This window comes from Suricata suricatta, chromosome 6 (genome assembly GCF_006229205.1).
Source record: "Suricata suricatta isolate VVHF042 chromosome 6, meerkat_22Aug2017_6uvM2_HiC, whole genome shotgun sequence".
Taxonomy (NCBI): domain Eukaryota; kingdom Metazoa; phylum Chordata; class Mammalia; order Carnivora; family Herpestidae; genus Suricata; species Suricata suricatta.
In genome coordinates, this window is record NC_043705.1 from 38,476,263 (window position 1) to 38,502,292 (window position 26,030).

Below are 26,030 nucleotides of genomic sequence, written 5' to 3' on the forward strand. Positions count from 1 at the left end.
AGCCTGGCTAATAACACATCTGCTTACAAAATGGTTTACTGAATATTTTAAGCCCACTGTGGAGACCTGCTGCTCAGAAAAAAAAAAAAGATCCCTCTCAAAATATTATTGCTCATTGACAACGCACCTGGCTACCTGAGAGCGCTGAGGGAGACGTACAACGAGGTGACTATTGTTTCCAAGCCTGCTCACAGAGCATTTATTCTGTAACTCGCAGATCAAGGGATACTTTCAAGACTTTCAAGTCTTCTTATTAAAGAAATACATTTCATAAGGCTATAGCTGTCATAAATAGTGATTCTTCTGATGGATCCAGGCAGTGTAAATTAAACAACTCTGGAAAGGATTCACCATTCCAGATGCCATTAAGGGACATTTCCAATTTGTGGGAATCAGTCAAAGTAACAACTTTGATGAGACTTTAGAGGAAGTTGATTACAGCCATTAAGGATGAATCTGAGGGGTTCATGACTTCAGTGGAAGAAGTAATTGCAGATATGCTAAGAAACACCAAGAAAATGAGAATTGGACACAGAGCCTGAATATGTGCCCAACTGCTGCAATCTCATGATAAAACATAATGGAGCACGAGTTGTTTCTTATGGATAAACAAAAGAAAGTGCTTTCTTGAGCTGGAATTTACTCCTGGTGAAAATGCTGTGAAGACTGTTGACCTTATATCAACTCAGTTGATGGAGCAGTGGCAGTATTTTAGAGGATTGACTCCAATTCTGAAAGAAATTGTACTGTGGATAAAATGCTAACAGCATCATATACTAGAGAGAATTCATTCATGAAAAGAAGAATCCATTGATGCAGGAAACTTCATGATTGTCTTATTTTGAGAAATTGCCACAGCTATCCCAACATTCAGCAGCCATCTCCCTGATTAGTCCTTCCACTCGCAAGAAGATTATCCCTCTCTAAAAGCTCAGGAGATAATTAGCATTTTTTAGCAATAATGTACTTTTTAAAGTATTCATTTAATGTTTATTTTTTATATTGGCAGAGGAAGGGCAGAGAGACAAAGAGAGAGAATCCTAAGTAGGCTCCACATGTCAGTGCAGATCTCAATGTGGGGTTCAATCCCATGAACCATGAAATCACAGAACATGAGATGAAATCAAGAGTCCGATGCTTAACTGACTGAGTCACCCAGGCACCCAAGCAATAAAGTATTTTTAAATTAAGATATGCACATTTTGGGGGTTTCCTGGAAGACTCAGTTGGTTAAGCATCTGACTGGCTCAGGTCATGCATGATCTCATGGTTTGTGGGTTTGGCTCCACATCAGGCTCTGTGCTGACAGCTCAGAGCCTAAAGCCTACTTTGGATTCTGTGTCTCCCTTTTCCTCTGCCCTCCCTCACTCACCCTCTGTCTCTCTCTCCCTCTCAAAAATGAACATTAAAAATTTTTAAAGAGAGAGAGAGAGAGAGGGAGAGAGACACAATGCAGAGCAGGCTCTACACTGTCAGTGCAGAGCCCGATGTGGGGCTCAAACCCACAAACCATGAGATCATTACCTGAGCTGAAACCAAGAGTCAGATGCTTAACTGACTGAGCCATCCAAGTGCCCCCAGATATGTACATTGTTTTTTAAGACATAATGCTATTGCACACTTAATCAAAAACAGTCTAGTGTAAACATAACATATATATATATATGTACTGGGAAACCAAAAAATTCATTCAACTTGCTTTATTATGATATTCACTTTATTGTGGTGGTCCGGAACCAAACCCAAAAAATATCCAAAAGTATAACTGTACTTCTATAAGGTAACCCTGGTGTACCACAGACCCAAGACCAATCTTTAACATAACTTCTCATTAAGAGTTTCTAAGACTATAGATATATAAAAATAGTTAACCTCAAACTCATAAAGTGAAGCTTGTGAATACAAATTATCAAGGAAACTTCTGTTTCTACATACAGCTCTGGCAGACAGAGACAAGTGCCCTGTGCTGGTCAGTGGAATTTTTTTTCTTGGTTCATTTTTCATAGCAGCACAGCTCTTTGGAGTTCAAACTATACACAACTGAGGATATTTACAGAAAAAAGACAACCAGTTGGTAATAAGAAGAGTACATAATTAAAGTTACTTAAGGGCAACCTTACTTTATGTGCAATGAGCTAAACTAAACAAAGATTTTCTGTCTCATAAATTAAGAACTAGTAATTGTATTGTCAGGTGCCACATCCCATGGCTTGCTCCTAAATTCAGAGAGCCCTTGTCTGTTGGCTTAAAAAAGATACCCAAATCCACTTTACTGGGTAAAGGTTTACTGTATGGTGGAAGGTAAAACTTTTTCCCTTCTTTTGCCATCCTCCAACTTTGTCCTTATCCTCCAAGAACTTTCCACACATTTGCCTTACCATGACAAAAATGCTGCAGGGAATACATAGCTAGACGTTCCTGAGGAAGAACCTGTGAGAGAACATGTGCCCTTGTTTAGGTATGAAAATGTATACAAGTAGGGACACCCATCCAATAATCTCTTCTAGAGGTGCACTCTCTGTTCTTTTAGGAGCATATTAATAATCACTTTTACTCATTCTCTCCTGCCTCCTAATCTAGGCATTTCCAGTGTTGTCAAAACAGTGCCTGCCTACATCTGTTTTCTACCATTGGCATGGGTTCCAGGGAGTGTTTGTGAGAGAAAAACAGAACAAAAGATTGACAGCCATGTGTTGACATTTTGGAGTTGTTTGGAAATGAGAATAATCCACTTTTGATGTTGTAATTCCTCCTTTTATGGGCAAAAGTAATGTCTCAGCATGAACGAACATAACTAAACACACTGGGACACACCCCAGGCACATGCACTCCCTGGACATTTACTGAGCTTTTTGTTGTTGCCAGTTGTGTCACAAAAGGCAGCAGACAACTTTTGCTTCCCCACTCCCCAATCTTCTATCCCATTATATTGAAACCAGTAAAACATCAGACTTAAAAAGAAAAGTTCCCAGATTGATGTGTATCTTTCTCTCCTTTTTTTCTCTACTTTTCAAGCTATGATCCTAGTCACGGTTCATCGTAATAATGAATTAATTTTTAATTACATAATAGATTTTCATTGATATACAGATAAAGTAAAGCTTTTCTGTGCCTACTCACCTAATCCTATATTGTTCCCCAACTGTGTATACTTATCCCCATCCACTTTGTATCCTTTTATAATTTTTCCAACTATACACATTCACATATATGTTCAAATATAAGAAAGCATACATTTTGTTTGGTAAGAGTTCTGTTTAATGATTACATTGTGCCATACTCTGTATAGTGTACTACTAGTTTTTCTTACTTAAGTTGGATATATTTTTCTTATCAGTACCCATTTGTTGATTCCATTCTTTTTAATGGAAGCATAACCTTCTGCAGAATTGATGTATGGTAGTTTGATTATTTCTAAAAGATGGAAATGTGAATTATTTAAAAATTTTTCACTATTTCAAAGAATGCTATGATGAATGTCCTTGAACAATGCTATGTTGAATTTCTGGGTACTTGTGCCAATGTTTTGTCTAGCATAGGTTCTGAGAAGTAAAAACTGGGGGATGTAAGGGTAATAGTTGCTTCTTTAAAACAGTAATAAAAGCTATCTATCTATCTACCTATCTATCTATCTATCTATCTGTTTATCTTGGACTGCTATAACAAAATACTAGACTAAGTGGCTTAAAGAATAGACATTTATTTCTCATAGTTCTGGAGGTTGGGAAGTCCAAAATCAAGGTGCTGATAGATTCAATTCCTGCTGAGAGCCCTCTTCCTGGATTGCAAATTTTCATCTTCTCACTGTGTCCTTAGATAATGGAAAGAGAGTAGTTCTGGACTCTCTTCCTCTTCTTACAAGGACACTAATTCCACCATGGAGGCCCCACTCCCATGACTCATCCAACCTCATTACCTCCCAAAGGCCTCACCTCCAAATATCATAACTTTGTGGGTTAGAGCTTCATCATATGAGAGGGGGCACCAATATTCATTCTATTATCTATCTACCTATCTCTATCTAGGGAATAAAGGCCTATAGTTTAAAAAATTCTAAGTCAAGATAAAGTGTAATCATAAATCCAAAAGCAAGCCTAAAAAAGATGTGGATTTTAATTCAATCATATCAATAATCATATTGTATATGAATGACTTAAATACACCAATTAAAAAACAGACTGTCAGTTTGTATTAAAAGAACAAAGCAAGATCCAACTATATGCTACCTATATGAAACCCACTTTAAAGAGATAGATAAATTAAAAGTAAAGGGAGAGAAATAAACACTAATCAAACACTAATAAAAAGCCAAAGTACCTATATTAACATCAAAGTAGATTTAAGAACAAAGAATTATTACCAAAAATTATTACCAATTCCATTATGATCAAGAGGTTGATTCATAAAAATGACATAATAATCCTAAATGCATATGTATTTAACAAGACAGCTTCAAAGTACATGAAGCAAAAATTAACAAAACTGAAAGGAGAAAAAGGCAAATCCACAATTATGGTTAAAGTCTTTACCATTTTTCTCTCAGTAACCAATAGAGCAAACAAAGAGAAAACTGGTAAGGATGTAGATTACCTAAACAACACTATCAACCAACTTGACCTAACTGACATGTGTAGGACACTTGGCCCAACAACAGCAATACCTCAAAAATGTTAAAAGATTTAAATCATCCAAGGTATGTTCTCAGTCCATAATAGTATTTTAAATAACCCATGAGTCAAAGAGGAAGTCATAAGGGCAATTGGAAAGTATCCTGAATTGAAAAAAATTGAAAACACAATATATCAAAATTTATAAATGTAGCTAAGGCAGGGCTTAGGGAGAAATGTATAGCATTAAATGTATAGCATTATATTAGAAAGGTTACTAGGAATATAAGAATTGAAAGGAAGATTTGAACAAACAAAGTCACAACACACAAAAACAAAGGACAAAGGAGTAACTAGGCCTACAGCCAATGTCACACCTCCCACTAATCCTGTGAGAGTGCCACAGCATCAGCTACAGGCCACTGACCACTCAAGGCTGCCTGAAAGTCTCTGGAAACTGGCTCTCATCACACCAGCTGCTGTCACCCATAACTAGAATTTTTTTTGTTTTTTATTTCTCTTTTTTAGGATCACCAACTCCATCTTCACAGTCCACAGCTTACGGATGGGATTGACTGGACCATTTACCCCTATCTTAGATGCAAAAGTAATTAGGAGAGTGACTGACTTAAGTGTTAAGTTTCTATGATTAAAAAAAAACAACTGACTATTGCTCCCATAAAAATTTAGATCCAAAAATTATTAGGAAAATGAGTTAAACTTTCCCTGATACCATATACCTGGTCAAAAGACCCAGACTTGAGAACCAATGGTATCCACTAAAGAGAATTTCTAGAGACCTCTCAGAATTTCTCAAGAGGCTGAAACATTGAATCTTATACCCAAGCCTCAGCCTAACTCTACTCTTCCCACTATATGAAACAACTGGGGAGGAAAGAAAATGAAAGATATCAGAGTTACCAAGAATGCAGTGTTCATGTTGGGAGGCTATTTCTGGATATCATGCAACAACTCCATACTCCTTCCTGCATCCTCACTCATGCAGGGTTTCTACCAACCCTTCTTTCTAATTAACAAATGAGGGAAATAGACACTTAAGGAACCATGCATAAAGTCTGAGAGTATCTGAAAAAAAAAAAACAAAAAAAACCAAAAAAAAACCCCTCATGTCTCACTCTCTGCCTGTCTGTGCGCCTTATGTGGTAGACAACTGGATATAAGAGTTTAAAAGGAAATGAATGGAAGGTCTAAAGTATATTAGCCAGAAAGTTTAATTATAACTATGAGACCTGCCCAAGGTGTCATTAAATGATGGTAAAGGAGAATATGACAGAGTACAACTGAAAGCATTTATACTGATAACAGTGCTTAGTTGCAGTCAACAAAATCCACTCTAGCCACCTTTGTCAGAAAGGAATTTATTTACAGATATAGAAGGCTCATTGAACCACTGATAGGATTGATGAAAGAGATTCCAGGCTGAGCTTAAGGAACTGACCTCAAAAGAGTTTTTGACTTTGCCACAATTAAAACAAAAGCAAAAACAAAAACAAAAATCAGAAAGCCATGACACCTGCTTCTGCTGAGAGGGGACAAATGGATGCTCTATGTCTTGCTTTTTAATTTTTTTTCTCCTTTCTTCTTTCTTTCCTTTTTTGAGAGAGGGAGAAGCAAAGGAGAGAATCTTAAGAAGGCTCCATACCTAGTGTAAAGCCCAATGTGGGGCTCAATCTCCTGATCATGAGATCATGACCTGAGCCAAAATCAGGAGTGGGATGCTTAACCAACTGAACCACCCAGGCACTCCATGTCCTGCCGTTTTAAACAATAGTTCTAAATCAGAAATCAGTCTTTTGTAAATGTATCATTCTTATGGAAACTAAATTCTGTCCTCACACTTGGGACATGGGAAATGGCAATTTGTATTGTTTATTATTCTACATGGAAAATGGATTTAAATTGTGGGAAAGTATTAAAATGTGAGAAAGGGGGCACCTGGGTTGCTCAGTCAGTTAAGCATCCAACTGTTGATTTCAACTCAAGTCATGATCTCATGGTTCATGGGACTGAGCCCTAAGTTGGGCTTTGAGCTGATAGTGTAAACTCTGCTTGGGATTCTCTACCCCTCTCTCTTCCCCTCCTCCTGCTAACTCTCTCTCTCTCCAAATAAATAAACTTTAAAAAATGTGAAAAAATGTTTAATAGATTTGAAGCAATGCAAATGACAATATCTACTACAGTCATTACTGGAAAATTATTTTATATTAATTCATAATGACTTGAGACTATGAAAAAACTGGTTAAAGGAATACATAACATTGATCTACATCTTGATTTTCTCACGTAAAGTATGTCTATATCAATTACACATAAATCTGCTTCATTCGTTAATGGCTGTATCATATTCTGTTGTGTGAATGGATTCTAATATATTCAGTTCTCTAATGACAGAAATTGAGGTTGTTTCCTATATTTTGCTATTATATTTTAAAAGCTGCAGTGCATATCCTGGCACACAGTAATAACCCTCAATGATCAGGCCCCTTCCAAATGAGAGGGTGGCATTTTTTGCTTTGTTGTTGCTGTTTTCCTGAATTAAATAGAAGGGATATCTTTTCCTCTTTCAGGTGAATGTACTTTTTACTTCAAAATCAATTTTTAAATAAAGTTACAGCAATATAAACAGATTCATGGGAGGGGTAGTTTTCACACCAACTATCTGTGACCTCAGGCAAGTGACAGACTCTTTGGGGATTAATTTCATTATCTGTGAACTTCAAAGTTTAGACCAGGTGATCTCTTAGGTATAGCTATTAAAACTATGGTCCTGAATAATGTCATTGAGGTACATTTTGTTGCTTTAATCTTTTAGGAAAAAAGTATCTTTCACTTCTCCTGAAAGGCCTAGAAATGAGACCCATGACTTTGTTTCTTCTTCTGTCTCCATCCTTCTCATCTTCAGCATCCAAAGAAGCTCTCCAAATATAGTAGATGCTTAGTAAATTAATTACCAAGTGATGGGGTACCACCACTGAATGAAGTGTTCATGGATAGATTTTGGAATAATCATTCCTATGCCTTTCTCACATCTAGGTTCTAGAATGCTCTATATTTCTCTGTGGTTAAGGAATTGAAGCACTCCTTCCTGATTCCATTCTCTGTGAAGGAGGTGTGTGGTTTTTATTAATAAACTGGATTGTCTTGTAAAGTAATTTAATTTGCTCCTTAAATTTGTTCTGTCACTATATACCTTTTAGTCCTTTGGAAACTTTGAAACCCTCAAGACTCAAATACCTTCATGGAAATCAGGCAAAACATGCTTGGAAGAATTTGTCTTTAATGTATATGAAAGTATTTTGTAAATGTCATACATTTTTTTTTCTTCTCTGTGATTGTGGAAAAAATGCAGAGCCCTGGATCATAACTGGATTACAATGGGTTATAGTAATATAGGTAGCCTTGCAACACAGCCAAAATAGCATAAGCTTTGTCAGGTGGTCCAGGGTGCAAATCACATTCTGCCTCACTAGGTATGTGAGGTATGTTTTCTCTGTAGTGCCATTACAAAATTTAAAAGAGGATATGTAACATGTCTTTCATATGTTAATTCCAAACTATGGCCATTGTTAGAATTATTACCCATGCAGTGATGTTGAGAATATAAAAGACATTCATATGATGGGCTGAACACACAGCCACATGGAAGAAGGCAAGCACAGCCTGGACTAGGTATTAGGGCTATCCCCTAGCTTCCACAAAGCTAGCTGACTGGAATTGGCTGATCTCAACTAAGCAGACACCATCTCCAGGAGCTTTTGTCAAAACCAGTCATACTGTAATACAGTCCATAAAAAACTGTTCAGTGTCTCCTGGTGTAATCTCTATGCCAAAAATACTATCTGGCAGAGGTATATGCAGTGTGTCGGTCATCCTGGATCATCTCCTTGTCTCTTAGCCCATACAAACTGCTAGCTCTGCAACCCTTCCTCTCCATCCCAGCCCTGTTTGGCTCTGGTTGTACTGCCTGTTTCCTGGATTCCTGTCTTTTCTCCAGTCTCACTCCTTTACAAGCACTTGTTAATCCTACTGCCAGAGTGATGGCTCCACTGCCTCCCTGTTGTTTAAAGGATAAATCGTATTCTTCTTTGGCTCATACAAAATCCTCCATCACCATTCCCATCCACCTCCAGCCTAACCTCCTATTGCTTCTTCCATCCTCTCCCCACCCCCGCAACTCTAGTCTTCTAAGAATATTTATTTATAGATCTCAAACACTCCATATTTTGTATTGAACACGCTGTTAGTTCCTCCCAGCTGGAATGCCCTCCACTACCTTATTCACCTGAGAAACAAATGCTGAGCCTTCATAAAGACTTCCTTAACTCCTTCACCTGGCTAGGTGCTCTCCTATCTACCAAATGCTCACCCCATTCTCCACACAAACTTTGCTAAAGCAATTGCCTTATTGCTATGTAATGGTTTCTCTGTTGGTTCCCCCAGAATTGGATTATAAGTCCCTGGAAAGGCTTTTTGTTAATAACAACTACATGTACTTTAATATTGGTCTCCCTAGGACTAACACAACACCCAGCACATCATTCAATAAATGATGTTAACTGTCTATATTAGTTAGAAATAAGTATGGCTGCAAGTGATGGAATACTAAGTAGGAGTAGTATTAAAAAAACAATGAGCTATTTTCCACAGATACCAAGATTTCTGGAAGCCCGTGAGTACTGGTGTTGGCTTAGCTGTTCATAGAGAAAGATAAATACCATATGATTTTATTCATATGTGTAAGTTAAGAAATAAAACAAATAAGCAAAGGGAAGAAAATAGAGAGAGACAAATCGAGAAACAGACTCTTCACTATAGAGAACAAACTGATGGTTACCAGAGAGGAGGTGGGCTGTCAAGTGGGTGAAATGGATGATGGAGATAAAGGAATGTACTTGTCATGGTGAGCACAGGGTGATGTATAGAATTGTTGAATCACTATATTGTACATCTGAAATGGATATAACACTATACGTTAACCAACTGGAATTAAAATAGAAATATACACACATTCATACATGCATCTTTCTATTCCACTTTGCCTAGAGCCTTTGTCTTCATCTTTATTGCCTGTTGGCTACAAAATGGCTATTGCTTTCCTGACATCATGTCCATGTCCATAGCAGAATGAAGGGGGATAGGAAGAATGGTGCCAAACACATGGGTCCTTTTTTAGCAAGAAAGCAAAACCTTTTCAAAAGTCCCATCCTGACTTCTGCTTACATATCAATGGCTCAGGTTATGTCATAAGCTTCTGCCAGCAGTGAGAGAGGCTAGCAAAGCAAAGCATTAACTGGACATATTGCTTCCCTTAAGAAACTTGGAAAGAAGTGGAGGGCTTGATATAAAATAAGTAACTAATAGAGTCTGCTGTGAAACTGCTGACTAAGGAACAGAGTGGAGAATGCACTACCTTCTCCTTGAATCATCTCTGCATCTTATCCCTTCTTTTCCCCAGATGGCCTGGCCCCTGGTCACTGGACTAACATGAAAGGGGCAAGCAGTCTGTGGTCAGTGGTCCAGGGAGTTTATCAGAAAGAATAGTGTCTGATTCCTTGAAGCTACCAAGAAGCCAGCATATCAGGATGCTGAAAAGATTCTGTCTCAGGCTCATAAGCATGCTTGGCCTTGTTTAGGCATATAGCTCCTTCAGAACCTCTGAACTTGGTCACAATGATCAGCACTACCCATAGCCTCTAGGTCCCCAGACTGTACACTGATGAAGAAACTCTGGCAACAGTTAAAGTGCCTAAGATGAGTCACAGAAATATTCAGGTAATGTCCTCCAGGCTGGCTGTGTGGTTTCCCTGGAAAAAGAGCCTTCCCCTGACCACTGCACCTGTGCTGCTCTACATCCTCCAGTAGGTGACTAAAGTTCACATGACCTAGGAGAGAACCATGCGATGCTATATGGGCATCATACTACTACACATGGTTCTCATGACATGTGTAGCAGAAGGAATTTCAGAGAGAAAAGTCAAGTCAATAGAAGGTGCCAAGACCTTGAATATTAAGGCCTGAAGCAAGATATAATGATGAAATTCCCTTTGGTTATTCCCGTTTTTCCATCACAAAACTTGTCACTCTGTTCTTCACCAGGTAAGGGGCTCCATGAGGACATTGACTATGCCTATTATTTTTTTGTACCGCTAGCACTGGCGAGTACCTGGTGGGTGTTCAACAAATGGGCACTGAATGAACAAATAAAAGATTACCTGAAAACAGTGTGATTGGAGTATGGGAGTGAGGGGCTCAAGGGAATCCCATGTACCCATGCACATTACTCCTCCATAGCCTCTGTCATTAAAATAAAAAGATTTTACCCAATTTCAAACTTAGATACTTAGCTTTTCTTTTCTACTTTTATTGATCTAATGCCATTAACGTCAAGATTTTTTTCCCATGGTTGCCTTTGAAAAGAAAGGGAAAAAATGTCAGCTTGTCCATGGGATTTGAGAAGTCATCAAATAGTTTAATATCAAGGTAGGTTACTCACAGCTAAAAAATTCCATTATTCTGTGATTCCGCCTTTGCTTTTTAATGTGAGAATATTACTATTCAGGGGAGTAAGCTTGACAGAAGTAAGACTGTTAGTGTAATCCCCAAGTATCTCTAATTAAACATGACTTCTTTTTAAAAATAATTGTAATATCTTCAGTAGCTAGTCTTCCTCTCACTTAATTAAACTATCTGTCATTTTCTCAGGTGTGACATCTGAGCAGAGAGAGTCCCAAACCTTGTTAAAAGAGCAAAGGCATTTTCCCTATATCATGTCCCAGAGTATTTCCAGGGTTTATAATGCTAGAAAGAAGATCCTCTTCTGTCTCCTATGTCAGCTAGGGGCATTCTGTATTCAGGGGAGTAAGCTTGACAGAAGTAAGACTGTTAGTGTAATCCCCAAGTATCTCTAATTAAACATGACTTCTTTTTAAAAATAATTGTAATATCTTCAGTAGCTAATCTTCCTCTCACTTAATTAAACTATCTGTCATTTTCTCAGGTGTGACATCTGAGCAGAGAGAGTCCCAAACCTTGTTAAAAGAGCAAAGGCATTTTCCCTACATCATGTCCCAGAGTATTTCCAGGGTTTATAATGCTAGAAAGAAGATCCTCTTCTGTCTCCTATGTCAGCTAGGGGCATTCTGTCCAGACTGTTCCCACACACCCCCACTCAAATGAACTGTATTTAAAGAGAATAGGTTCTTAACCTGAATACTCCATCTGATTTATCACATGTCTTTCCTGGCCCCAAAATTAAAAAAGAGAGAGAGAGAGAGAGAGAGAGAGAGAGAGAGAGAGAGAGAGAGAGAGAGAGAGAGAGAGAGGAAGGAAGGAAGGAAGGAAGAGGGAGGAAGGGAGGAAGAAAGAAAAGCTATAATTAAAACCCTTCATGATCATACATCCTTAGTTTTGTGAAGTTTTTCAGTGTGGTAAAAGAAGAGAATTGACTTTCAATTGCTGTCATGTTAGACATCCATGTTGCCACTGTCTCTGCTATTGCTTCTTTCTGCTAGAAAAGATGCAAGAAAGAAAAGGTGCATATGAAGTCACTGGCTACATAGGACTGTCCTATGTGATGTGATGCCATGATCTGGCCATCTCTTACAGTACAGCTTTTCATTCCAGGATAGCCCATTGTGCAGACTGTTTTGGATGCAGCTTGGCATGAGCACAGAAAGTCCATACAGCCACCCACAACTTGATCTACTAGTTGTGAACGGAAACTTTTGAACACGTTCCACCACCTGCACAATGGTACCATTTATTACTTTATTCTCAGGGGAAAACATTTGCTGTGTGAATAATACCAGGGACTTATGTAAGCCTCTTCATTTTCAGGGAGCTTTATGGGTGTCAGCAAATTCACACAACACTGTGGTAAGGTAGCAAGGCATTGTTATACCTTTTCACCGTGAGAGAAACCAGATCACAGCATCAGATTTTCCCAAGGTCAAATGGACAATAAGAGGCATGGACTCATTTCTAGAGAGACCCATCCTCTTCTGCTAGAGAACACAAACAATTTTCCACTTACAGAAAGACTCACAGGGTTCTATCCTGAATCCAACACTTGAGGATAACTACTCTGACTTTTGATACTTCTAATGTTGCATGATTCTTTGGTTTTGCCCAGATGGGTAAAAAGGGAAAGACAAGGTGGGGGTACCCATATCGGATACTGTGGAGGCTTGTCACCTCTCATATACATTGTCACTGAGGAATTGTCCAACCTATAACCACAGGATTACAGAGGGAAGTACTGAGTATCCATAAAGTTTTTTTAGGGAAAAAACAACTTTTATCACAATATAGGAGAGCTTTATTGACTTCAATTGCTACTTAAGAGATTGAGAAACAGTCTTCCCTATCAGCTCTGAGAACATGGTAAATACCTCTAGAGTGGGATGAACTGTGGCTTTCAAAAAAAATACGTCCAAGTCCAAACCCTCCTAGCCACAACTGTGACCTTTTTGGCAAATAAATAGGTCTTTGCAGATGCAATTAAGTTAAGGATCTCAAGATGAGATCATCCTGGATTTGGGGGTAGGCCTAAATACAAAGACAGGTGTCCTCGTAAGATAAAGGCCGAGAGAGATCTGAGACACAGACACACAGAGGGGAAGGCCATGTGAAGACAGAGGCAGAAACTGGAGTTACCCAGCAGCTAAAAGCCAAGGGTTGCCAACAGCCATCAGAAGCTAGGAGAAAGGCATGGAATGGATTCTCCATTTGAACCTGCTTAGAAGAACCTTAGAACCTTCCCTGAGAGACTTCCCTCAGAAGAACCAGTGCTTCCTTGATTTTAGGCTTCTGGCCTCCAAAACTGTGAAAATAAATGTCAGTTTTTAAACATCCTAGTTTGTGGTAATTTGTAATAGCAACCCTAGGACACTAATATACCATCTTCACCTTCTCCCTATCCTCAGAATCACATGAGTTTTAACACAATTCAAAGATAAATACATACAATGACAAATCTTTTAATTTGTGTGTGTGTGTGTGTGTGTGTGTGTGTGTGTGTGGCAGAAGGTACAAAATTCTAAAATGGTTGAAAATTACTCTCCTAGAGCAGTATTAGTGAATGAAGAATTGGATTATCTTGACTTAATCCACCGTTAAGGTCAAAGGGATACCATGAAGAGAAGAAAAATCAAGAACCAGTGGAATGAATTCAAATTCTGAACACAAAGCAATAGTTACATACCTTATCTTCTCCAGGTCACTGCCCCAAGAAGGAACAAAGTGAAGCATACTGTAGCCTTTAAAAATAATTGTTATAATTATGATTATTAATTTAATAAAAACTTATTACATAAATTCAACCATTACAGAAACTCATCATGTAGGAGATGATAATCTCCAATATAGACCACCTTCCTCTAATTTTTTCTCTCTATATACATGAACACTCTCTGTCTTTCTCCCCAGCCTTGAAAGAACTGGAACATAGAGGGGGTCTGCAAGACAGCCTGGTGTCTATTAGTTCTTTGGCCTACTTGATTTGGATGAAAGGAATGTTTGCTGAGTGGTTCCGAAAATAAGTCGTTTCTTGCAAGCCGTGGGTGAGGCACAAAACTCTGACCAAATACATCCACCTTGAGATTACATTTTTGGTTAGAACACAGGTTGATACAGTTTTTAAGGGTCGGATTAGGAAATATTTCAGGTTTTGTGGGCAATGTGGTCACTGCCACAGCTAAACTCTGCTAATACAGTACAAAAGCAGTCATAAATGATATACACATTAATAAGCGTAGTTCTCTTATTACTATTTTATCACTGCATAGCAAATGACCACAAACTTAGTGGCTTAAAACAACACTCATTTACTAATTCTAGTTCTGTAAGTCAGAAGTCTAGTTGGCCTAGAGTTCTCCACTTAGGGTCTGACAAACCTGACAGGAAGGTGCTGGCCAGAGAGCTATCATCTGTAGGCTCTGGGGAAGAATTTGCTTCCAAGCTTACTTAGGATTTGGAAGAATCCAGCTCTCTTTGGGGTTGTAGGACTGATATCCCAGCCTCCTTGCTGCATGTCAGTGAGAGACATTCTCAGTTCTTAGAGGCCTCTCTCAGGTCATAAGCCTTTCAAAAGCCGTTCATAATGTGAGTGTTTGCTCTCTTTCAGGCCAGCTGGAGGACATCTCTCTAACGTCCTCTTCTCCTCCCAGCCTACCTTTAAAGGACTCATATGATTAGCTTAGGCCCACCTGAGTAACTTTCCCATTAACTAACCTGAAGTCAGTTGATCAGTAACCTTAATTACACCTGCAAAAATCCCTTCTACCATATAATGTAACATAATCACAGTAGTGAATTCTCATTATATTTACAGGTTTTGCCCACAATCAAGGGGAGGAGATTATACAAGATGGATTGTCACTGCAGGTCACTCTAGACTCTGCATACTGTAACTATGTTCTACTATAGTTTTATTTATAGGTTTATGGACACTAAAGTCTGGATTGAGTAAAATGTTCACATTTAACAAATATTATACTTTTCATTCTTTTTCAACCATTTTAAAATTAAAAACTGTTCTAAACAAGCAGAGGGCTGGATGTGGGGCAGGGGCTATGGTTTGCTGACTCCTGAGTTAGAGGATCAAATAAACAAATGTAATAGGAACACCAAAGGAGTAATTTTCATTGTATCCCACAAGGTGCCTTCGTCAAAGTAGGTATTCCAAAAAGACATGAATGAATACTGGGTTCCAGAAAAGAATGAGGAGATGAAATACACCCCAAAAGTTCTGGTACAGAGTCCACTGCTATGAATAGAGTAAAAACAGTTCTGCTTTGGAATAGGAGACCAGGCATGACCTAGGGGAGGTCCTGGTGGCCCAGAGCACAGACTGGAGCACCTGTGACATCTCCCTTGGGCTCCAAAGTTAAAGCGCTATCATTACAAGGGCTATGTAATAGTTAAAGTCTACCCAGAACATTTTACTTGATCACTGGACTGAAAAGCCAAGCAAAACTCAACAGTCTTTCTCTGAGATGCTGGGCTTGGTATCTGGGTTTAGGTCTCCTTAATGACTGATTAGCTTGTCTGGCTATGCAACAGTACCACCGTCCAACTGAAGGTATTTCTTGGCGAATGAATGAGGTGGGAGTAGCTTGGACCATGCTGAAAGTAAAATTCATGTAAACACAGGGCCATGGGGAAAACTTAGCACTGACTGGTGAAATCTCTTCACTAGTACTAAAAGGATCCATCCCCAGCACTTTTTAAGTGGAGATATTCTCTGAGATGATGGGAAAAATCACAGAGTTGGCAGAAGCCCTATCAGAGGTATAGTATTCACTCTGGAAAATCTGGGAGAGTGTTCCAGTCTGTAAACTACCCAGGACCCCAGATTCATAGAATATCAGCATGAGAGAGGAGCTGAGGGACCACCTGCTTCAATTCTCACATGCAGAAATAAATCAAGTCTCCAGACATTAAATTACTTTCCCAAATGTCCCAAGCCAGTTAGTAAGAGTTTAGGAAGATCCTATTTATTATGATTCCCAACAAAATACTATTTGTACTTCACCTCTTCTTCATTTGTACCAAGCTCTCTCAAAAGGCTGGTTAGCATTCTGGCCAGAATTGTGCCAGAGATTATTGTTCCTTCCTGCTCCTTCCACTGTCACATCATCTCTCTGGGATGTTGTCACTTTTTACCTTGTATTTTAGAAAATTGAAGAAGGTGCTCCCTGCCTAGATTTTCATAGGTCCTTCTTTCCTGGTCACTCTTTTAGATAACATATCCAGGCTGCTGGCAAGGAATCAGAGCTTGGGGGACAGCCTGGTTTGGTTTGTAGACACTCTAGTTGAGGTCAGAGCAATCCTTGCACTAAATATCAATATCCATGGAAAGTGGGAAGAGGTTTCTAAAATACTTATTTGCATTTCTAATCTATGGATCAGTTTTCCTTAAAATGGAGAGGACTTATTGCCCTGTGCTACCTTAGCAATACCTTACATTTTTGGAGAACATACTTCTTGTTGGACCCCCTACCAGTAAATCACATCTTTCATTTCCCAAAATGCCCCCAGTGTCTTAGGATTCCCTGTGGTTTCTCCCCCATTACAGGTACTCAGCCCCATCTCTTAGCTCCTGTCATCAGCTTTCAAGACCATAATCCAGAAGCGAACACCCACAAGGGAACTCTCTGGCCTGCAGTTCTCCAAAATCCTTCTTCTCTCTTGCAAGGCTTCAGAATGGCCCAGGCATGACCTCCAATGTCACATGGTGCCCATTATGCTTTTCTACCTCTTGGTATTCCTTGGTCCTGCTTGCTATCCTTGCATAGCATGATAGGGAGGTCCTCTCTTCTGACCAACACAGGGTCCTTCCAGCTATCCACTAAAAGTGGGTCTAGTTGTCCTCACCCTTCCCATCTTCAGCTATGAGGACATAGAGACTTTTGTTGGATCTGGCACTGCTCACTGGGTGTTCTCTTCCTTTCACTGTCAAAACTCACTTATTAAACCTGCCTTGCTATGATTCTGATACTGTCTCCTATGTCACCACTCCTATCTGACTCACTATTTGTTCGCCAGAGCCTCTGCTCACAAAGACTGTGGGAGTAGCATGACTGGGTAGGTTCAGAAGGCCTGCAGAATTGACACCATGGAGTCACCTACAGAGAGCTCCTCCCTGCTAAGGGTTCTAAGAAGAGCCTCTGCGATTTGCTTGCTCAGGTGGGGCCTCTGCTCTCACCCCTAGCCCAGGGCACCATCAGTGAGTGGACATTAGGAAGCAGCCTCTGTCCTCCAACCCTCTCCACATGCATCACAAATGTTTCTTGAAGAAAAATGGAGCTGGACCCTCAGCTAGGACCCCCCCTTTTGAGGCCCCTTATGGATTCATTGTCCTCAATCCTCTTTGTGTTTCCATTTTTTAGGGCAACTGCATTCATGCAATGAAAGCAATGTCTGTGTCATTGAAGCCATGGCTGTCTTCACACACAACACTTACCTTTCTCTTTTGGATCCTATAACATGGGCCCTGAATATGCTGCTCCTACCATGGCAGGCGCACTCCTGTCTCAGTTTATCCTATAAGAGAAATACAGGCATTTCTTGTTACTATTTTTGCCCATAAGTGTTTTGAACTTTAAAAATAATCCTTTCCCCCTTTTACGAACAAAAATGCAGGGCACCTGAATGGTTCAATAAGTTAAGCATCCAACTTTGGCTCAGATCATGATCTTGTGGTTCATAAGTTCAAGCCCCACATCAGGCTCTGTGGTAACAGCTAAGAGCCTAGGGCCTGCTTTGGATTCTCTCTCTCTCTCTCTCTCTCTCTCTCTCTCTCTCTCTCTCTCTCTCTCTCTCTCTCTCTCTCTCTCTCTCTCTCTCTTCCCTTTCCCCCATTCATGCTCTGTCTCTCTCTCTCTCTCTCTCTCCAAAATAAATAAAAATTAAAAAAAAATTTAAATGCAATTCTCAACCACCCAACACTTGACAATGACCCATCTAGCTAGATGAGACCCTGCCCTCATCAGGCACTCCCTTAGAAGGCTCTTTGATGCTGATTCCCTCAAGCTGAGAGAATTCATCAAACCTTACTTTGTTTGCTTGTATCACAGGTACAGTAGACTTACACTGGTTCCCAAGTTTGTGAAATTCTCCTATAATATTAAACGCCATTTTTTAAAAAGTATACATACATTTCCTTCTAGAAATGCTGATACATTTCCATAGGAACTTTCTTTATCCACTTGAAAATCAACGCTATACAATGTTAGAGGAACAAAGGGAAGATGTGAAGGCCACACACACACACACACACACACACACACACACACACACCTCTATGGAACCCAGAGAGAAAAAGTGATGGGTACCATCATGAAACTACCTTCTGGGATGCTTTTCTGGCCAAACAGTGTTCTCAGAAATGGGCATATGTTCTTTCTCAACATGTACACCATACCCTTCAGGTTTGAAATAGCACATCTCTGTATGTTATGCAGTATCCTTCTCAAATGAAAAAAGTTTTCACCCCAACTCCAGAAAAGCCCTATTTATACATTTCTTGTTTTTCACAAAATGCATTCAATATGACTCTCTCCTATATGAGTTTATTAACTTTGTCATTTGCCATTAGTAGATCCTTGAGAAGCAATGCAAAGACCTCCAGTCCACAAAGCCCAACTGCAGGCATACATACGAACTCAGGAGCCCATCACTTGGGGCAAAGAAGGGCTATAAGTATGTATTTTGGATGTGAAAAGTAGGAGCTGGTGGAATCCCAGAGATTACAGGTTGCGGAGCTCTCTGAACTTGATCATTTTTTAAAATGTTTTTTATTTATTTTTGAGTGACACAGAGAGACAGCGTGAGCAGGGAAGGGTCAGAGAGAGAGGAAGATACAGAATCCGAAGCAGGCTCCAGGCTCTGAGCTAGCTGTCAGCACAGAGCCCAATGTGGGGCTTGAACCCATGAACCATGAGATCATGACCTAAGCCAAAGCTGGATGCTTAACCGACTGAGCCAGACATCCCTGAACTTGATCATTTTTAAACTTTGCCTTTCTCTAAGCAATAATGATGTCTGAGATGCAACACAACCCCAGGCATGAACAGGCATGAGACTTCAACTGCTCCAACTAGGAGAAGTGAGAGAAGACTACCAATATGACAACTCCACAGACATATGGTACAAGGGATCATTACCCAGGCTAATTAACTCTGCACGATCTTATCCACAGTGGCCCCATAAAGCACCACTGTACAGTTTAACACATCAGGGACAGCTCTTCAAAAACACACTGCAGTGGCTAAGGTTGTGCTGACCTGAAAGAAGAGAAGGACCAAAGATAGTGTTAATGTCTCCCTCTCATGTCAATAGGATTTAGTGAAAAAGAAATAGAGGGCTTTGTCATTTTTAATGTCCCCAAATCTTCCTATGTATCCAGGATATTTTGGATTCTATTTAGTATTGATTCGAGTTTTAATTATTTTAACAGTAGATAAAGTAAAAGCTAAAATCACATGCATTAAAATCCTGAAAACCTTTCCCAATCTAAAGATACCCAATAACTTTTAGCCTACATTTTACATGAGGAAAAACAAATGCTTCAATGAAGCGTCCCAAATTCTTAGACAAATCAGAGATAAGAAGCTCCCACCAGCGACTTCAGTGTTACTGGCCCAATTTAGCAGTTTGGGCCTTGGCAGCAGTCCCACTGACAGGACAGAGGACTCTTTGGGAAGACAGAGGCAATTTGAAATGCAAGTGTTATTTATAAATTATCTCCAGATGGTCCAATTCCTACATTTCCTAAATTGCTCAGATTTTCAGAGTGGAAATTTTAATCATAGACATTTGAGGTTGATTTGCTCTAAGCTGAGAACAATTTTGAGAACTCAAATGACAAAAAGAAGGCAAAAAAGTCTCTCCTGGGACTGCTCAGGAGACTTGCCCATGCTGTGGTGTCTTACTGAATCACCATTTGCATTCAGCTTTACAGTTCACAAAGCCCTTTTGCTCAGACTCTCAGAGAGGCCTTGCCCTTTGCACCTGGGAGGAACTGCTGAAAATATCCTCTAGGGAGGGAACCAAACTGAATAGCTAATTTACTGTTAGAGCATCTCTCTCTCTCTCTCTCTCTCTCTCTCTCTCTCTCTCTCTCTCTCAAAATTTAAAAAAAAAGCAGGAATTTGAGGACTTAAGAATAAGTGATCCAGAGGATCATTACTAAGGGATGTTCATTATTGCCCAGGTTTTTTGACTTGTATGGATAAAATACACACAAACAGGAGAACAGCTTATCTAATGAAAAAAATGACTTAGAGGGGCACCTGGGTGGCTCTTTTTGTTGGGTGTCCAAGCCCTGATTTTTGTTCAGGTCATGATCTCATGGTTTGTGGGTTCAAGCCCCATCTTGGGCTCTGCACTGGGGATGGAGCCTGCTTAAGATTCTCTCTCTCTCTCTCTCTCTCTCTGTCTCTCTCTGTCTCTCTGTCTCTCTGTCTCTCCCCGCTCCTCCTGTGTCCTTCCGTCCCTGAAAAAAAAAAAGAAAGAAAAAAATGATTGATTCAGCAAGAAAATCATAAGACTATAGGTATGTTACTCATTTGCAAAGCCAATTTCTGGCATCATTCAGGCTTATTTAATTGATTTACAAACTAATTCGCTAGGAAGAATAATATGATGGTTAATTCTAGCAATGATGATCGCCACTGATATAAGAATACATTAATGAGGAAAGTAAGAACAAAGAGAGATACCCCATGGGCTTTCAAACTTCAGCACATATCAAAATTACCTAGAATACATGCATCTATTAAATAGGCTCACCCCCAAGAGTTTCTGATTCACTAAGTATAGAGTGAGACCTGAGAATCTGCATTTCTAGTAAGTTTCCAAGTGAAACCGATGCTGCCCTTCCATCTGGGAGCACAGTGAGAATCCTGTGTTAGAGATCAGCTTTGGGAAAAGCATAAAAGGTTAAGGAATGGGCAAAGATGGGTACAAGAGGCACATGACTGAATGTAGTGGGCGCCCAGTGCTGGGGACTTAGAAAAGGATGTGGATGAGGTCATGGAGAACTCTGAGAGCCAGGAAAGCAAAGAGAGGAAGGAAAGGAAGGAAGGAAGGAAGGAAGGAAGGAAGGAAGGAAGGAAGGAAGGAAGGAAGGAAGGAAGGAAAGGAAAGGAAAGGAAAGGAGAGAAAGGAAGGAAGGAAGGAAGGAAGGAAGGAAGGAAGGAAGGAAGGAAGGAAGGAAGGAAGGAGGGAAGGAAGGAGAGAAAAGAAAAGAAAAGAAAAAAGAAAAGAAGAAAGAAGAAAGGAGGGAGGAAGGGAGGGAGGAAGGAAAGATTTTCTAAAGCAAGAGAGAAATATTAAATGTTTTTGATGAGAAGTATCATGTATGTCACAATCTGTATTTCAGAAAGATAACTAGTGACAACATGAGGACTTTGGGTTTCTTTGAAAGCAAAAAAATTTGGGCAGAATCTTTGGCTTTTCTGTATAGTTTCATGATACACTAAACTGAGATAGAAATTAATTGAAATGGGGGTGCCTGGGTGGCTCAGTCAGTTAAGCAGCCGGCTTCAGCTCAGGTCATGATCTCATGGTTCGTGGGTTTGAGCCCCGCATCGGGCTCTGTGCTGACAGCTAGTGCAGAGCCTGGAACCTGCTTCGGATTCTGTGTGTGTCTCTCTCTCTGACCCTCTCCTGCTCATACTGTCTCTGTCTCTCAAAAAAAAATAAAAGACATAAAAATTTTTTTAAGAAATTAATTGAAATGATATAAAATAAATAAAAATAATTACAATCTAACAATATAATGCTATTGATTTATTCGTACAATATACCTTTAATTTAAGCAATATATATACTTTTTATTAAAATTTTAGAAAATATAGAAAAGAGGAGGGAAAAACTCAATCACCTGTATTCCCACTACCTCCACACAACTATTAGTAATTTTTTTAACTTTATTTATTCATTTTTAGTAATCTCTATACCTGTGGGGTTCAAACTCACCTGGAGATCAAGAGTCACATGCTATTCCAAATGAACCAGCCAGGCACCCCAACCAAGAATAATTTTTTTAGTGTATTGTCTCTATTGTCTCATCTTTTTTTTTTTTTTATGGACAAGAATATTTCACTTGTTGTGACCATGCTATAGATAAAAAAATTTTCCTGCCTTATTTTATACAAATTCTTTTCGTAAGTCATTTTATGCATTTGCTAAACACAACAATTGCCAAATGCTACAGCATTTGTTGTTTGCCTATCTAATCATCCTATTCCAGATTTTCCCTGCTGGCTGAAGCCAATACTTTTTGGTTGATTCCACCTTTATTTGGCTTAAGTAAATCTTCATTAATATAAAGCAGTCAAGGTAGTCCTTTCTTGTCAGTAACTGACTTAATGGCTTTCTTTCATAAAGTGTCAAAGTTTTTTACTTTGACAGTCAAAAATTTCCCTGACTGTAACAGGTTGAACAATGCCCCCCAAAGCTATCATGTCCTAATCCTTGAACCTATAAATGTCACCTTATTTGGAAGAAGGGTCTTTCCAGATGTGATTAACTTAAGGGTCTTGCTGGCTTAGCTGTGGCCCTAAATGCCATCATCAGTGTCCTCCTAAGAGAGAGGCTTCCACAATACACATACTAAAAATGGAATACTATAGAGAAAACTGTATGGTCCTGCACAAGAATGACACACAAATTCATAAAGAGCTCCACATTTAAAAGAAGGAGAGAGGCAAACGGAGATTTCACACAGGCACATAAAGGAGAAGATGATATGAAAATGGAGCAGAAAATGGAATGAGGTGGCCACATGAAAGGAACACCAACAGTTCCCAGAAGATGGAAGAGGTAAGGAGTGGATTCTCTCTTATCACATCTAGAGGGAGCACAACCCTATCAATGCCTTAATTTCAGCCATTGTCTTTTGCACCGTAATAATAAAGTCGAGTAGTTGCGATGGAGATGGAATGGCCCACAAGCCTAAAATTATGCTACCTGGTCCTATCAAAAAAAGTTTGCAAACTTTTGCCATTCTTGTACACATCCACTCCTTTATTGCCGCATCCTGTTTTTCCAGTTTCCTGAAAATTGTCTTCTCTACGTAAATTTTTTAAACCTATCTCTTGACCATACCCACCCAAGTGCTATACAAAGAAAAAAGGGTCCAATAAGAAAATAAATAACGCACTCACAGAAACAATTTACGATCATCTCCTATTTCAGCTGTGATCTTACCAGAGTCTGCCAAAGGTTGTAATCAACATGTAGGAATACATTTTCCACATATAAATAAGTACCGGTGACTACAACAACAAATTCAAAACTGCAGCCTAATCTTGAGGAAAAAACAGGGGGGGAAAAAAGCCTTCCTTTCCCTTTTTTAAGTTTAAATCAGCCAAACTAAACTTCCTCCAAGGCTGAATGCTCTTGGTGGGATGTACATCACAGTGAATGTTATTACAGCTGAGAGAGAAGGACCTGAGCAGTCTCCAGCCAGCCTGAAGCACCCCACTTCACTGTCGCATCCTGTGCAGGGAGAAAGCTCCTATTCAGTGTCTAAGGCTGTACTCAAAGCTTATCATGTAAATGGAGCCAATTGTATATTTAATTGATGTTTTGACTCCATGCCACATTCTCTCCCTCTCTCTTAATGAAGAAAAAGAAGTCACTTCTTTTTAGCAAGTTCCCCACATTGCACTGCACTCTGAAGGCACCTTCCCTTAAGTGATCCAGGCAGCAGGCAGTCCTGCAGTTAAAATTGTAGCTGCACACAAGCAGGTGGCAGGAGGGAGTCACTGACTAAACAACCTTTTGAACTTTCTGGGAACGTCAAGCTGTAACTGGCCCAGTCAAACACTTCTACTTACTTCTCTAGAAACTGGTCAGGAGGCTCTCTTTGGGTGCAGAAAGAGCAAGATGCAAGATGTTCACATCTCTTAAGTTTTTCTGGGGGCTTGCCGGGTGCCCCCTGGGGTAAAACGCAAATAAACTGGCAAAGTGCATAATCTGAATAATCTTTGAGGATGAGCCAGGCCTTGTCCTTTTGTCAGGAGGAATCATCTAAAAGGACTCTGGTATCCTGGAGAGAGTCCAGAGTAAACAGCCCCCGAAGGCAATGCGTTATAAATGCCCAGGATCTGGCTGTGCATTCATTTTATTGAACATACTCACACACCTCACTCGCTTGCTCACTCGCTCGCTCACTCACTCACTCACTCACTCACTCACACAATGCAATGTGCAGCAAAAACACCACCACAAAACCCTGAGGAAAACAACCAGAAAAACATTGGCTGCAGTGTGCCAGACTCAGAGAATGGACGTTCAAAGGCAGAAAGTTTCAAGTCCATGAATATTCAACAAGAATCAATGAAAGTGCTTTTGGAAAGCTCTGCACTGGCACTCCCAGCCTATTCCACCGCTACCTTCTTTCCAAAACATCTGATAGGGAAGCCTTCGACTTCCTTTCCCAAAGAATGTTGGACATGTGCTTCATTTTCCATATCAACTGTGCAAAAACAATGACCCTCCCATTTCTTAACTGAGACAGACATTAAAATCTGTGACTGAGAAAACATTCATTTTATTGAAGGTTTTTAGTTCTTGTACTATTTAAAGTAATAATGATAGTTAATACATAACTAAAGTAAATAAAATTTTTTATTTAAGAAGTTAGGATAAGAGCACTTAAAACTTGAGCATCTCTTCTTTTATAACTTCAAAAGGTTTGAAACATGTTCACATGAGTTTCAATAGAGAACCTTATAAAGTGAGCAGGGGTAGGGGTTATTTATTTGATAGAAACTGAGGTTCAGAGTGAGCTAACTTGTAATGGTTGCACTGTTTTCTTTCGACCAGGTTTATGATCATTATTAAAATCATCTATGTCTCTAAATAAACACAAAAACTTAGAAAAATTGAGAAAACTGTTCTTGTAATTAAAAAACAAAACAGATAAGAAGCTTCAGTCAAACAAGGAAAAGAGCCTGTTTGGCAGGAAAGTGCAGGTTTTAGTGCCAGGCACATGTACATAACTAGCTGGTGTTTCAGAAAAGCTACCTGGTTCTCTCAACCCCATTTTCTCATCTATAAAATGGGCATAATTATATCTACCATATCTACCATGCAGGATTGTTGTAAGAATTAGAGATAAAATATTCAAAGCCCCTGAAATATGGTGGAGCCCTAACAAATGGTAATTCACACTTGGAGTATTTTCATTCAAGGGTGAATTGAGGCATCAGTTATTTGGAATTTTAATGTAATTAAAATACATTTTATATACAATGTTCTATCACATTTATAGACATATACTCCTTATACACAAACTCTTTATAGACATGCATTACATAATAGAAAATGCTTATTCAATCTTCCACCTAAACAACCCCTGCTGTCAGACATCTATATAGTTTCCCATCTCCACTCCTAAAAATAATACTGTAATGAAAATCTTCACACTAAAGCTTCATCCATATTGAATTCTCAAGATCAATTTCCAAGTAAAATTATTAAGTCAAAGGCTGATGATCCTTGTGTTCTAAATGCTTTCTAAAAGGCTGAGAGCAGGGGCACCTGGGTGGCTCAGTCAGTTAAGCATCCGACTTCGGCTCAGGTCATGATCTCACAGTTAATGGGTTTGAGCCCCACATCAGGCTCTGGGCTGATAGCTCGGAGCCTGGAACCTGTTTCAGAGTCTGTGTCTCCTCTCTCTGCCCCTCCTCTGCTCATGTTCTGTCTCTTTCTGTGTCTCACAAAAACAAATAAAATGTTTAAAAAAACGATGCTATCATTTTTTTTAAACATTTTATTTGTTTTTGTGAGACACAGAAAGAGACAGAACATGAGCAGAGGAGGGGCAGGGAAACACAAATCAAAACCACACTGAGATACCACCTCACACCAGTCAGAGTGGCTAAA

The 26,030-nt window shown here is 39.4% G+C and overlaps 1 long non-coding RNA gene across 1 annotated transcript in view; it reads right to left on the minus strand.

The window, feature by feature from the left end:
* Nucleotides 1–20,512, minus strand: part of LOC115294394 — a 91,413-nt gene extending 70,901 nt beyond the window's left edge. Inside the window, exons 1-4 of the long non-coding RNA XR_003909858.1 lie at nucleotides 20,423–20,512; nucleotides 19,295–19,414; nucleotides 17,593–17,672; nucleotides 13,831–13,885 (exon numbers count right to left, since the gene is read on the minus strand). This is a non-coding gene — a long non-coding RNA (uncharacterized LOC115294394). The remainder of the gene's footprint in view (nucleotides 1–13,830; nucleotides 13,886–17,592; nucleotides 17,673–19,294; nucleotides 19,415–20,422) is intronic.
* Between the last annotated feature and the right edge of the window lie 5,518 nt (nucleotides 20,513–26,030).